This window comes from Salvia miltiorrhiza, chromosome 2 (genome assembly GCF_028751815.1).
Source record: "Salvia miltiorrhiza cultivar Shanhuang (shh) chromosome 2, IMPLAD_Smil_shh, whole genome shotgun sequence".
NCBI classification, from domain to species: domain Eukaryota; kingdom Viridiplantae; phylum Streptophyta; class Magnoliopsida; order Lamiales; family Lamiaceae; genus Salvia; species Salvia miltiorrhiza.
The window spans coordinates 22,413,136-22,422,462 of record NC_080388.1 but is presented as its reverse complement, the minus strand read 5'-3'; positions in this window follow the sequence as shown (position 1 = coordinate 22,422,462).

The window sequence follows — 9,327 nt, the reverse complement described above, 5'->3', positions numbered from 1 at the left end:
AGCTGTTGGGACGGCTAACACTGGTGCCGTAGTCAACTTTTCCTTGAGTTCTTGGAAGCTCTTTTCGCACTCCTCTGTCCAAGAAAATTTTATTCCCTTCCTGAGTAGTTGCGTCATTAGCCTTGCAATTTTTTTGAAAATCCTTCCATAAACCTCCGATAGTAACATGCCAATCCTAAGAAACTTCTTATCTCATTAGGGTTAGTAGGCGATCTCCATTCGCGCACCGCTTGCACTTTCTCAGGGTCCACTTTAATCCCTTCTGATGACACAATATGTCCTAAAAACGTGACTTCACTGAGCCAAAACTCGCACTTGCTGAATTTGGCTTAAAGGCGCTCCGTCCTCAACGTTTCTAGGACAATTCTCAGATGTTCCTCATGGTCTTTCTCGTTCTTCGAGTAGATCATGATGTCATCTATGAATACCAAGACAAATTTGTCTAAGTACGGATGGAACACTCGATTCATGAGGTCCATGAACACGGCTGGCGCATTAGTTAGCCCAAATGGCACAACTACAAATTCGTAGTGGCCATACCTAGTTCGAAACGCTGTCTTAAGTACGTCTTCTGGTCGAATCTTCAGCTGGTGATAACCAGACCGCAAATCAATCTTCGAGAACACGCTTGCTCCCTTGAGCTGGTCGAAGAGGTCATCTATCCATTGTAAAGGATATTTGTTCTTGAGTGTCACTTTGTTCAGTTCTCTATAGTCTATGCACATTCGCAATGTGCCATCCTTTTTCTTCACGAAAAGTACGGGTGCACCCCAAGGTGATACACTTGGCCTAATGAATCCAAGTTCCAAAAGTTCTTGCAGTTGTATCTTGAGTTCTTCCAACTCTTTAGGAGCCATCCGGTACGGTGCCTTTGATATGGGAGCTGCCCCGGGCTCTAAATCAATGGTAAACTCAATTGGTCTGTCTGGTGGTGGCCCTGGCAGAATCTCTGGAAATACTTCTGAAAAGTCCCGTACAATTGCTACATCTTCTATGTTCCTTTCAGTTCCCAGTTCTCCGTGCAAGTATACGAGGTAAGCTGGGTATCCTTTCTTCATCATTTTCGTTGCTTGTAGGGCGGAGATGATCATCTTTCTTCTCCCCATGCTAATTCCGTGGAAATGTGACAGCTCTCTTCCTGGGGGTCGAAACGATATCCGTCTTTCGTTACAAAGGATGGTGGCATAGTTCTCGGCTAGCCAGTCCATTCCTAGGATTATGTCCACATCTCCCATCGGTATAACATACGAGTTGTTCACTACAATCTTGAGTGACCCTATGTTCAGTTCTAGGTTCAAACACACATGATCTACTGTCGTCATCCCTCCTATAGGTGATGATATACTCAACTCCTGGTCAGCTCTTTCCATTTTAGGTTTTAAGGTGTCGACACATGTACTTGAAATGAAAGTATGCGATGCGCCCGTATCAAATAGAAGTACAACAGGAGTATTGAGTAGCATGCCCATGCCTGCCAGGTTTCCATGGTTGTTCACGGGCTGCTTCTGCCTCATAGCATAGGCTCTAGCATGACGAGGCCCTCCCTGTGGTTTTTGCTGTCGTTGCTGTTGTCGACGTGGTTGTGGCTGAAACGGCTGTTGCTGTTGTGGCCGAAACGACTGTAACTGCTGAAACTGGGGTTGCTGATACTGTTGCAGTTGCTGCCCTGGGTTTGGTTGAGGATAAGCTTGGATTGCTCGCAGATGCAGAGCCTGGATAGGTGGGTTCGGCCTTGAACCCGTTCCGTGTTGCTTATTCGGGCACCGGTTTGCATAGTGCCCCTTCTGGTTGCAGATATAGCAACTATCACTGCCGGCCTTACAGATTCCCACATGACTTTTGTTACATTTGGGGCAAGGTGGGGCCCTCTGTTGGTTATTTCCCATCTGTTTCGGTGCGCCCTGGTTTCCATAGCCCTGTGACTGGAAGACCCGTCCCTGCCATGGCCTCTTCTCGCCTTGGTTCGGGTTACTGTTGTCCCATCTCCTCTTTCCTTTGAAATTCTGATTATAACTTTGATCATGTGGAGGTGCTGGCGCAGGTACAATTGCAAGTCTTTCTCCTGGCATGGCTGACTCAATGTCTAATGCTCGGGTGAGCGACTCTGTGTAGGACAATCCTCCGTGGCTTGCCAATGCCATCCTAATCTCGTGCCTCAGACCGGCACAAAACTTTTCAGCCATCTTCTCATCTGTGTCAACTTGTTCCAGCGCATATCTAGACATATCGCAGAACATCCTGTCGTATTGAGTTACCGACATCTTCCCTTGCTTCAGATTGTAAAATTCAGCTTCCTTCTTCTTGCGGTAGCTCTTGGGTATATATTTGTCATATATACCGGCTTTGAATTGTTCCCATGTCAGGTTTTCTAACTGCTCTGGTGTCATCGTTTTCATCCTTACTTCCCACCAGAAATCAGCTGACCCAGTTAACTGAAAGGACATACAAGTCAGGCGCTCTTGGTGGGTGCAACGCAGGAAGTTGAAAATGCGCTCAATAGTGCGAACCCAAGTTTCAGCTTCTGCCGGGTCTCCTGTCCCGTTGAAGGTAGGTGGGTTCTGTCGCAAGAATAATTCCTCAATCCGCCGTTCTGGCTGAACAGGTGGTGGGACTATTTATAGTTCTGGCCCTGTTTCTGGGTCTCTTCCTTCATTTCAGGGAATTCTTTCCCCTTCTCTCGGACGTCTTTGCTTTGTTGGCATTCCGATGAGTCGACATATAGTCACCACAGATGCATATCATCAATTCTGTAAATTGCTTTCTTGATTCTCGAATCTTGTTCGAACTCTTTCTCATGCAAGCATATAAGTAACACGTGGCAGAAGTAACTTGCCGCAAAAGACCAAATAGGTTGTTGAATAGACATAGGAAATTTACATCAATAAAGACTATTTCATTAATATTTGGATATAGATCTAATCATCTGTCCAAGTAGTACACGTGGTGGACTGGTTGTCTAGCAGTTATCACAAAAGAACTTAGTCACATTACGCCCTGTGGACCAGCGTTTCAGTACTAGTACTAGTCAAACAACTAAGCCAGCATAAGGGCATAAAAAGCATCAGAACAATCAACGTTTCTGAAAAACACAAATAACGTTCTACTAAATCCATAAGAGATGGTCTAGTTGGATCACGTGCTTGACCCTTCGGTCGAGGCATACGTGCCAGATGGATTTAATCTGGTGAATACTTGTTTGTCTTTAGGTCACCGGAAATCTACTAACAACTAATAAACCACAGTAATTGAAATCACAAAAGACAATTTGGCAAAGTGTTTCAATAATTTTGTCAAACAATTGAAAAGGAATGACCTTAGGGTAGAAATGAATTGACTAAAAAGTCGAAACGAAATGACCTAATAATCTGTACCCGCTTGGCTTTTCAGATGAAAGTTTAAATATATAGGTTTAGAGACCCATATATGACGACTACTGAGATTTTGGCCATGTGGACTGGCCAGGTCCGACACAACTACTTCTCAGTCATTCGGAAATACTTTTCCGAACTTGACAACTCTTGTTCCTTGACTGCAAAAGGTATATTTGGTTTAAAATCACCACTTTCTTCTTAATATCTTGAACATGTCCTTGAGAATATTCTAGAGCTTCTCAAACTTGGAGTCTGCCTCCTAGTTTAATACAATCCTTAAACATCTTCTATAGGCGAAATAAGGTAGGCTCGACCTTACTCAACAATGTTCATCAATATGATCTTAATGTAGTACTTCTAGTACTTAGTGTTCCTTCACAAAGCGCTTGAAATGCAACCATATAATTCGAAGCACTCTCATGCCTTTACAGGAAATAGATTTTGCATCTCTGAGCATCTTTGCAAGGTATGTGTCACCACACAAAATACTAAGTCATGGAATGACCTTAGTCAATGCTTGCATTCTGGCTACTAAACTGAATGTTTAATCTAAAATGTTCTAACTGGGGAATGTCTCTGATCGACTAAGGTATGCATACTTAACCTGCTTAGTCTCTCATCATAATCTCAATCTCTTAACTTTAACATCGAACCATTGTCGATATTTCTAGCTCTTGTTAAACTCCAAACCATCTTCAGGAACTCCTCCCGTCTTACGCACTTGTATAGATTTTTCTAGTCAATCATAATGGTTGGTAACTTCTAGTTACCCATGGCACCCATCCTCCTTTCGATTTGTAGCAGGTGATCGTAATCAATAGGGATTCTAAATCATGCTCACGTGTAATATAATAGGTAATTGTAATCATAAAGGTTCTGAATATCTGAAACTGTAAGCTGGCAGTTCTAATCGCTATGCTATAACATCATACACAAAGTGTTATAACTGTATATGAGTCCGACTCTGAAGTTCAAACATAAATCATGAAGGTTCTCTTCATGCCATAACTGGTGATAATCGAGAGTTAGTAATGAGTCTTAGCTCATTATGCGATAGCTAGCTGATTACATAAGTCACACTCGTCGCTACGAGCAATGACTCACGTGATCTATCATCAAATAAGGCAATAGTCGATTCGGTGTTCTGTCACTCGTGAACAACCTGAATGAAGAACTATGCCTGCTTCAGTGATTCGTGCGTGGCACTCCGCTTGCACTGCTTTCATGGGATTCTCTTTTTCTTTCTTAGCTCTTCACCATGGCTATAGTGAAATATAACTGAGTTTCTAGCTTCTATTGTTCTTCTCGTAACAGTGATTATGCATTCTTAACGCATCTAAGTTCATTGAGATATCTAATCAATCAATAAAGCATAAAACTTGAATGTAAGCATCAGTACATTCATATAGAACGTGAACTTCTCAATGTTTTAAAATCATTACCACCTTCTTTCTTGCTGAGCATGACGATGTGATGAAGTGATGAGCTTTGGTTGACTGACTCATATATACTAGTGATCATACTAGAAAAATGGCCTAACTCTAGGGTTCAGAGCAAATGAACTGCTCTGATACCACTCTGTCACGACCGGCCTTAATTAAGGATAATTAAGCCGGGGAAACCGTGACTAATGGAGGGAGATTAGAAGCGGGGTAGAAAGGGGAATAATCAAACAAGAAAGGATCGCAGTATCATTGTTAACAACAGGGATATTTATAATATAATGGAGTTTTAGTCGTATAGACTCAAATAACTAGTAAGTTCGGATAACTCCGACTTAACCAAAATAACATAAGACTTCTGAGTACGCAGCGGAATAAGGTTCTGATTACATGTATGAAGACATGTAACCCTAGAGTTCATTAATACATAATAAGACAAAAGAGTCCCGCTCGTCACTTCATCACCATCGGCAGCTGCTCAACCTGCACATTTAGAAATATATGCAGGGCTGAGTACAAAAGTACTCAGTGGGCACATATGCCTACTATGAAATATAACATGCTTCGTAAAGTTGTAAATTGTCATGCCATCATAAACAGTACAGCAAGGGAGTTTTTCGCTAAAAAGGCCCAAGCTTACTAAATTCATTTGTGATTCTTAAAGTTCGACTGCAGTCTAAGTTCTGTAATCTATCATATCTGGAACTGTGTGCCGGAGAGGTGGCCACCTCTCACGACACTTGACCGGCCAACCCGCTAGATGACTCACGGTCACTGGTGTACACTAGCCCTGGCAGGATAGCTATCAACTGCTCAGGACCCGAATTCGATTTCATAATAACTGGCAAAGCCACATCAGATAGATATCATACCAAACATTGAAACATTTATGGCAAGACAACAGTTGAAATAATTTCCAGTTCAAAGATTTTGCAATGAAATAATTGTTCAAACATAACATTAAACTCATTTGATATATATGAAAGTAACCCACCTGATAGCAAAGCTTTGCTACAGATTAGTGACTCCTTGACGAGCTCTTATTCTTGCGCTCGACCTTTAATCCGATAAAATAACGTAAGACTTTAAATCGAGGGAAAATTCTCAATTAAATGAGAATGCGTAATTAAACTATGCATGAATCTCGTATGCATGAACTATTATTCTGAGATAATAATCAGGGAATTTCTATTGTTAATCCAGGCTATCGGATTTAAACAAAAGCTAAGTCTCGTCTCATGAAGCCGGATAATTAACAAAAATTAATCTGTTCTCTTCGGGGTGTTCTAATCCGTCAATTAAATAAACCCCGCTCCTCGTAGTCAATAGAAAATAAATAAATACTTCAGCTTATTCGCTTTATAACCTCATAATTAATTGGCTTAATAAATATGAATAAGTAATGTTATAAGATTAAATAATTAAAAGGCTCAACATAAGGCAACCTAATCATTAAGTAAAAGTGGGCTTGAATAATTAACATGAGAGGCCCAATTGAAATAATTCATCGGCTCAAGTAATTAAATAAATCTTGGCCCAATAAATAATTATTTGATTAGCTGGGCTCAATTAAATAAATCTAACGAGGCCCAACGAAGATAATATAACAGCCCAAATAAAATAGATGGCCTTCAATTTAAATAAATTCGGCCCAATGAAATAATGTAATAAAAGCCCATCTGAGTAAAATAAATAAATTCAGAGGCCCAATCAGTAATTAAAATCGGCCCATATAAATAAATTCAGAAGCCCAATTCATAATTTAAAATCGGCCCAAAATTAATAAATAATCCAGCCCAACTCAAAATTCGGCCCAAAAGAAATTAGAGGCCCAATTCTTCTCTTACAGTCCACTCTCTCTCTCTTTTCATCACCAACTATCGGACTCTCTCTCTCTCTCAAAACAATTCACGCTTTTCTCTCTCTTTTCTCTCTCTCAAGAACCGACGCTCCCTCTCTTCCTCAAGGCCGATCGGCCTCTTCTCCTCCGGCTAAATCTGGCCGGCTGCGCCTCCTCCGGCCGTTCAGCCATCACTTGCTTCGGCCGGCGTCATCTGTCGACGCGTCTCAGCCCCGGCGCCGTCCTCTTTCCTCCCCCAACATCGAGCCCTGATTCTCAAGGAATCAGCGCTGCTGCTGCTGCTACCCTTTCGAAATTGGGCGACCGGTCGCCGTCTGGGAGCGGCGTTGCTCCGGCCTGGAGCCCGTCGGCCTCCTCTCCTTCCGGCCGCTCTCTCTCTTTCTCGGCCAAGATCTGATCGGCCCTCTTCCTCGGCTGTTCAGCGGCCATCGGTTCCGGTCTCTCTCCCTCACGCTGAAGTTCCGCCGCCGCCTTGTGAAGGCCGGCGAGCAGGGGAGTGTCCGACGCCCTCATCGCGCCGCTGCTGCCCTTGGACTGTTGCCGCTGTTCCTCCCGGCGGCAAGTGAAAGGCTCGCCGATCCGCTGCTGTTGTCCTGGTACCGGTCGGCCTCGTCCCCTCCAGTTTGGTAACGCCGTGGCTGCTGTCCTCGGGTCTCTCTCTCTCTCGATCACGCCTCCAGCCGAGGTGTCGGCCGCCGCAGTTCCCTTTCCGGTGAAGCCGACATCAAGCCATTGGAGTACCGGCGAGTCGCTGCCGGTAGCTTCGCTGACCGCCGCCGGTACCTCCCTCTCTCTTCAATCCGTCTGTCTCTCACTCTCTTAAATCCCTCTGTTCGACAATTATCTAGCCTCTCCTCTCCCTCGCGACTCTCGGCTGAACTCGTCTTAAGCCGAGCCCCAAATGGCTCGGTTCTAAGCATAAGAGGGAAGTATTACTCTCTATCTTGCTGTAATTATCTCTGCTTATGTTTCTCATAAAAATGAGTTCATATAATCTGTTGGTTTGCTAGTGAGTTCTATCTCGATAATATGGTCATGCTTCTCCTCTCATACTATGCATTTCTAAAACTGGGCATATGCTGCATATAGCCGGAACTTGAATAAATTGAAATAATGAATACCTTGCAATGTTTGTTCTTTTGGTTGGCGTTGTTGAATACAGTGGGGAAATACTCTTCCAGCTTGACAGCAGCTGAATCAATTCCTCCCCTTTGAATGGCGCACGAGGAAAGAAAATATGAGGGAGTTGCTGGCTGATAATGAGATTATATGGGAAGAGTTGTTGGCAGCAAATGTTGACAAAAGGGAATGTTGCTGCAAGCAGCAAAAATGGAAAGAGTTGCTGCCAAACTTGAAAAAAATTGTAGAACCTTTGACTAACAGATTGGTGAAGTGGGGCGGCTGGCAGCTGCTAAGGAATAGGGGTAGGGTGTAGGGAGAAGGGGATTGGTAGAGTTGGGCGGCTGTGGCAGAGCTGTTGCTGCTTTACACACGCACGCCTCCTCTCTCTTTTGTTTCTTCTCCTATTTCCTCCCTATTTCCTTTCTTTCTCCTATTTATTTTCTTCTTTCTTTTACTCATTCACCTTTGATGATGCAGCCGGTGTGTAATAGGAGTATAGGAAAGAATTTTTATAACTGTAATATGTAACGTGTGATGGTGTATCTGCTTGATATTAATATCGATAGACTGTAAAAATAATTCTAAATTAAATCCGCAGATTTAATTAACTTCATGAGTCGGAAATAATTCACGACCTGAGTAAAATAAAATCAAATTCCATCTCGCTTAAATAAATAACGTGACTTTGCTAAGTCAGTTATAACTCTGAAATGATATCATTGACTGCTTTAACAATATAAATTCAGGATCATAAGCTGAATTCATATCAGGATAATAACCGTTTTCATTCACTGATGAACAAAAATAAACACGCATTACTGGATTTAAAATATATAATAGAGCGGGTCACTACAGACATTCCGTATATTTAAGACATTTTTTATTAAAAGGCAAGCATAATAATAATAATAACAAACAACATGTTCATAGATTATATATTTTCTATATATTACAAATTAGTTTCAATACATTATAATTTTTTTTAACATTTCATACATATTAGGCATTTTTTTATTAAAAGACAAGTATAATAGTAATAATAACAAACATTATTTCATAGATTATATAGTTTTAAATAACGGAATTATCCTTAAATTAAGTATATATATGAGAGAATATAATAACCAAATACTCTTTTATAAAACAAAATTATTTTATAATAGGTATAAACATATATCTATATATATTTTTTAAAATTAAAAAAAAAAAAAAAAAAAAAAAAAAAAAAAAAAAACTCAAAATTTGGGAGGGGGCTCTAGCCCCCCCTAGCCCCCCTGGCTCCGTCCCTGTATATATATATATATATATATATATATATATATATATATGTGTGTGTGTGTGTAAATTACATACGTAATATATTTGTAATTTTATAAATGTAATATATTTTTGAATTACCATTTCAAATATATTTTATTCTCAAATATATTTTATTTTCAAATATATTATATATGGGATACGCATTACAGAATTATAATATACATATTTAATTATGTAATTTTTTTTTAATCTACTAGACATTTGTTATTAA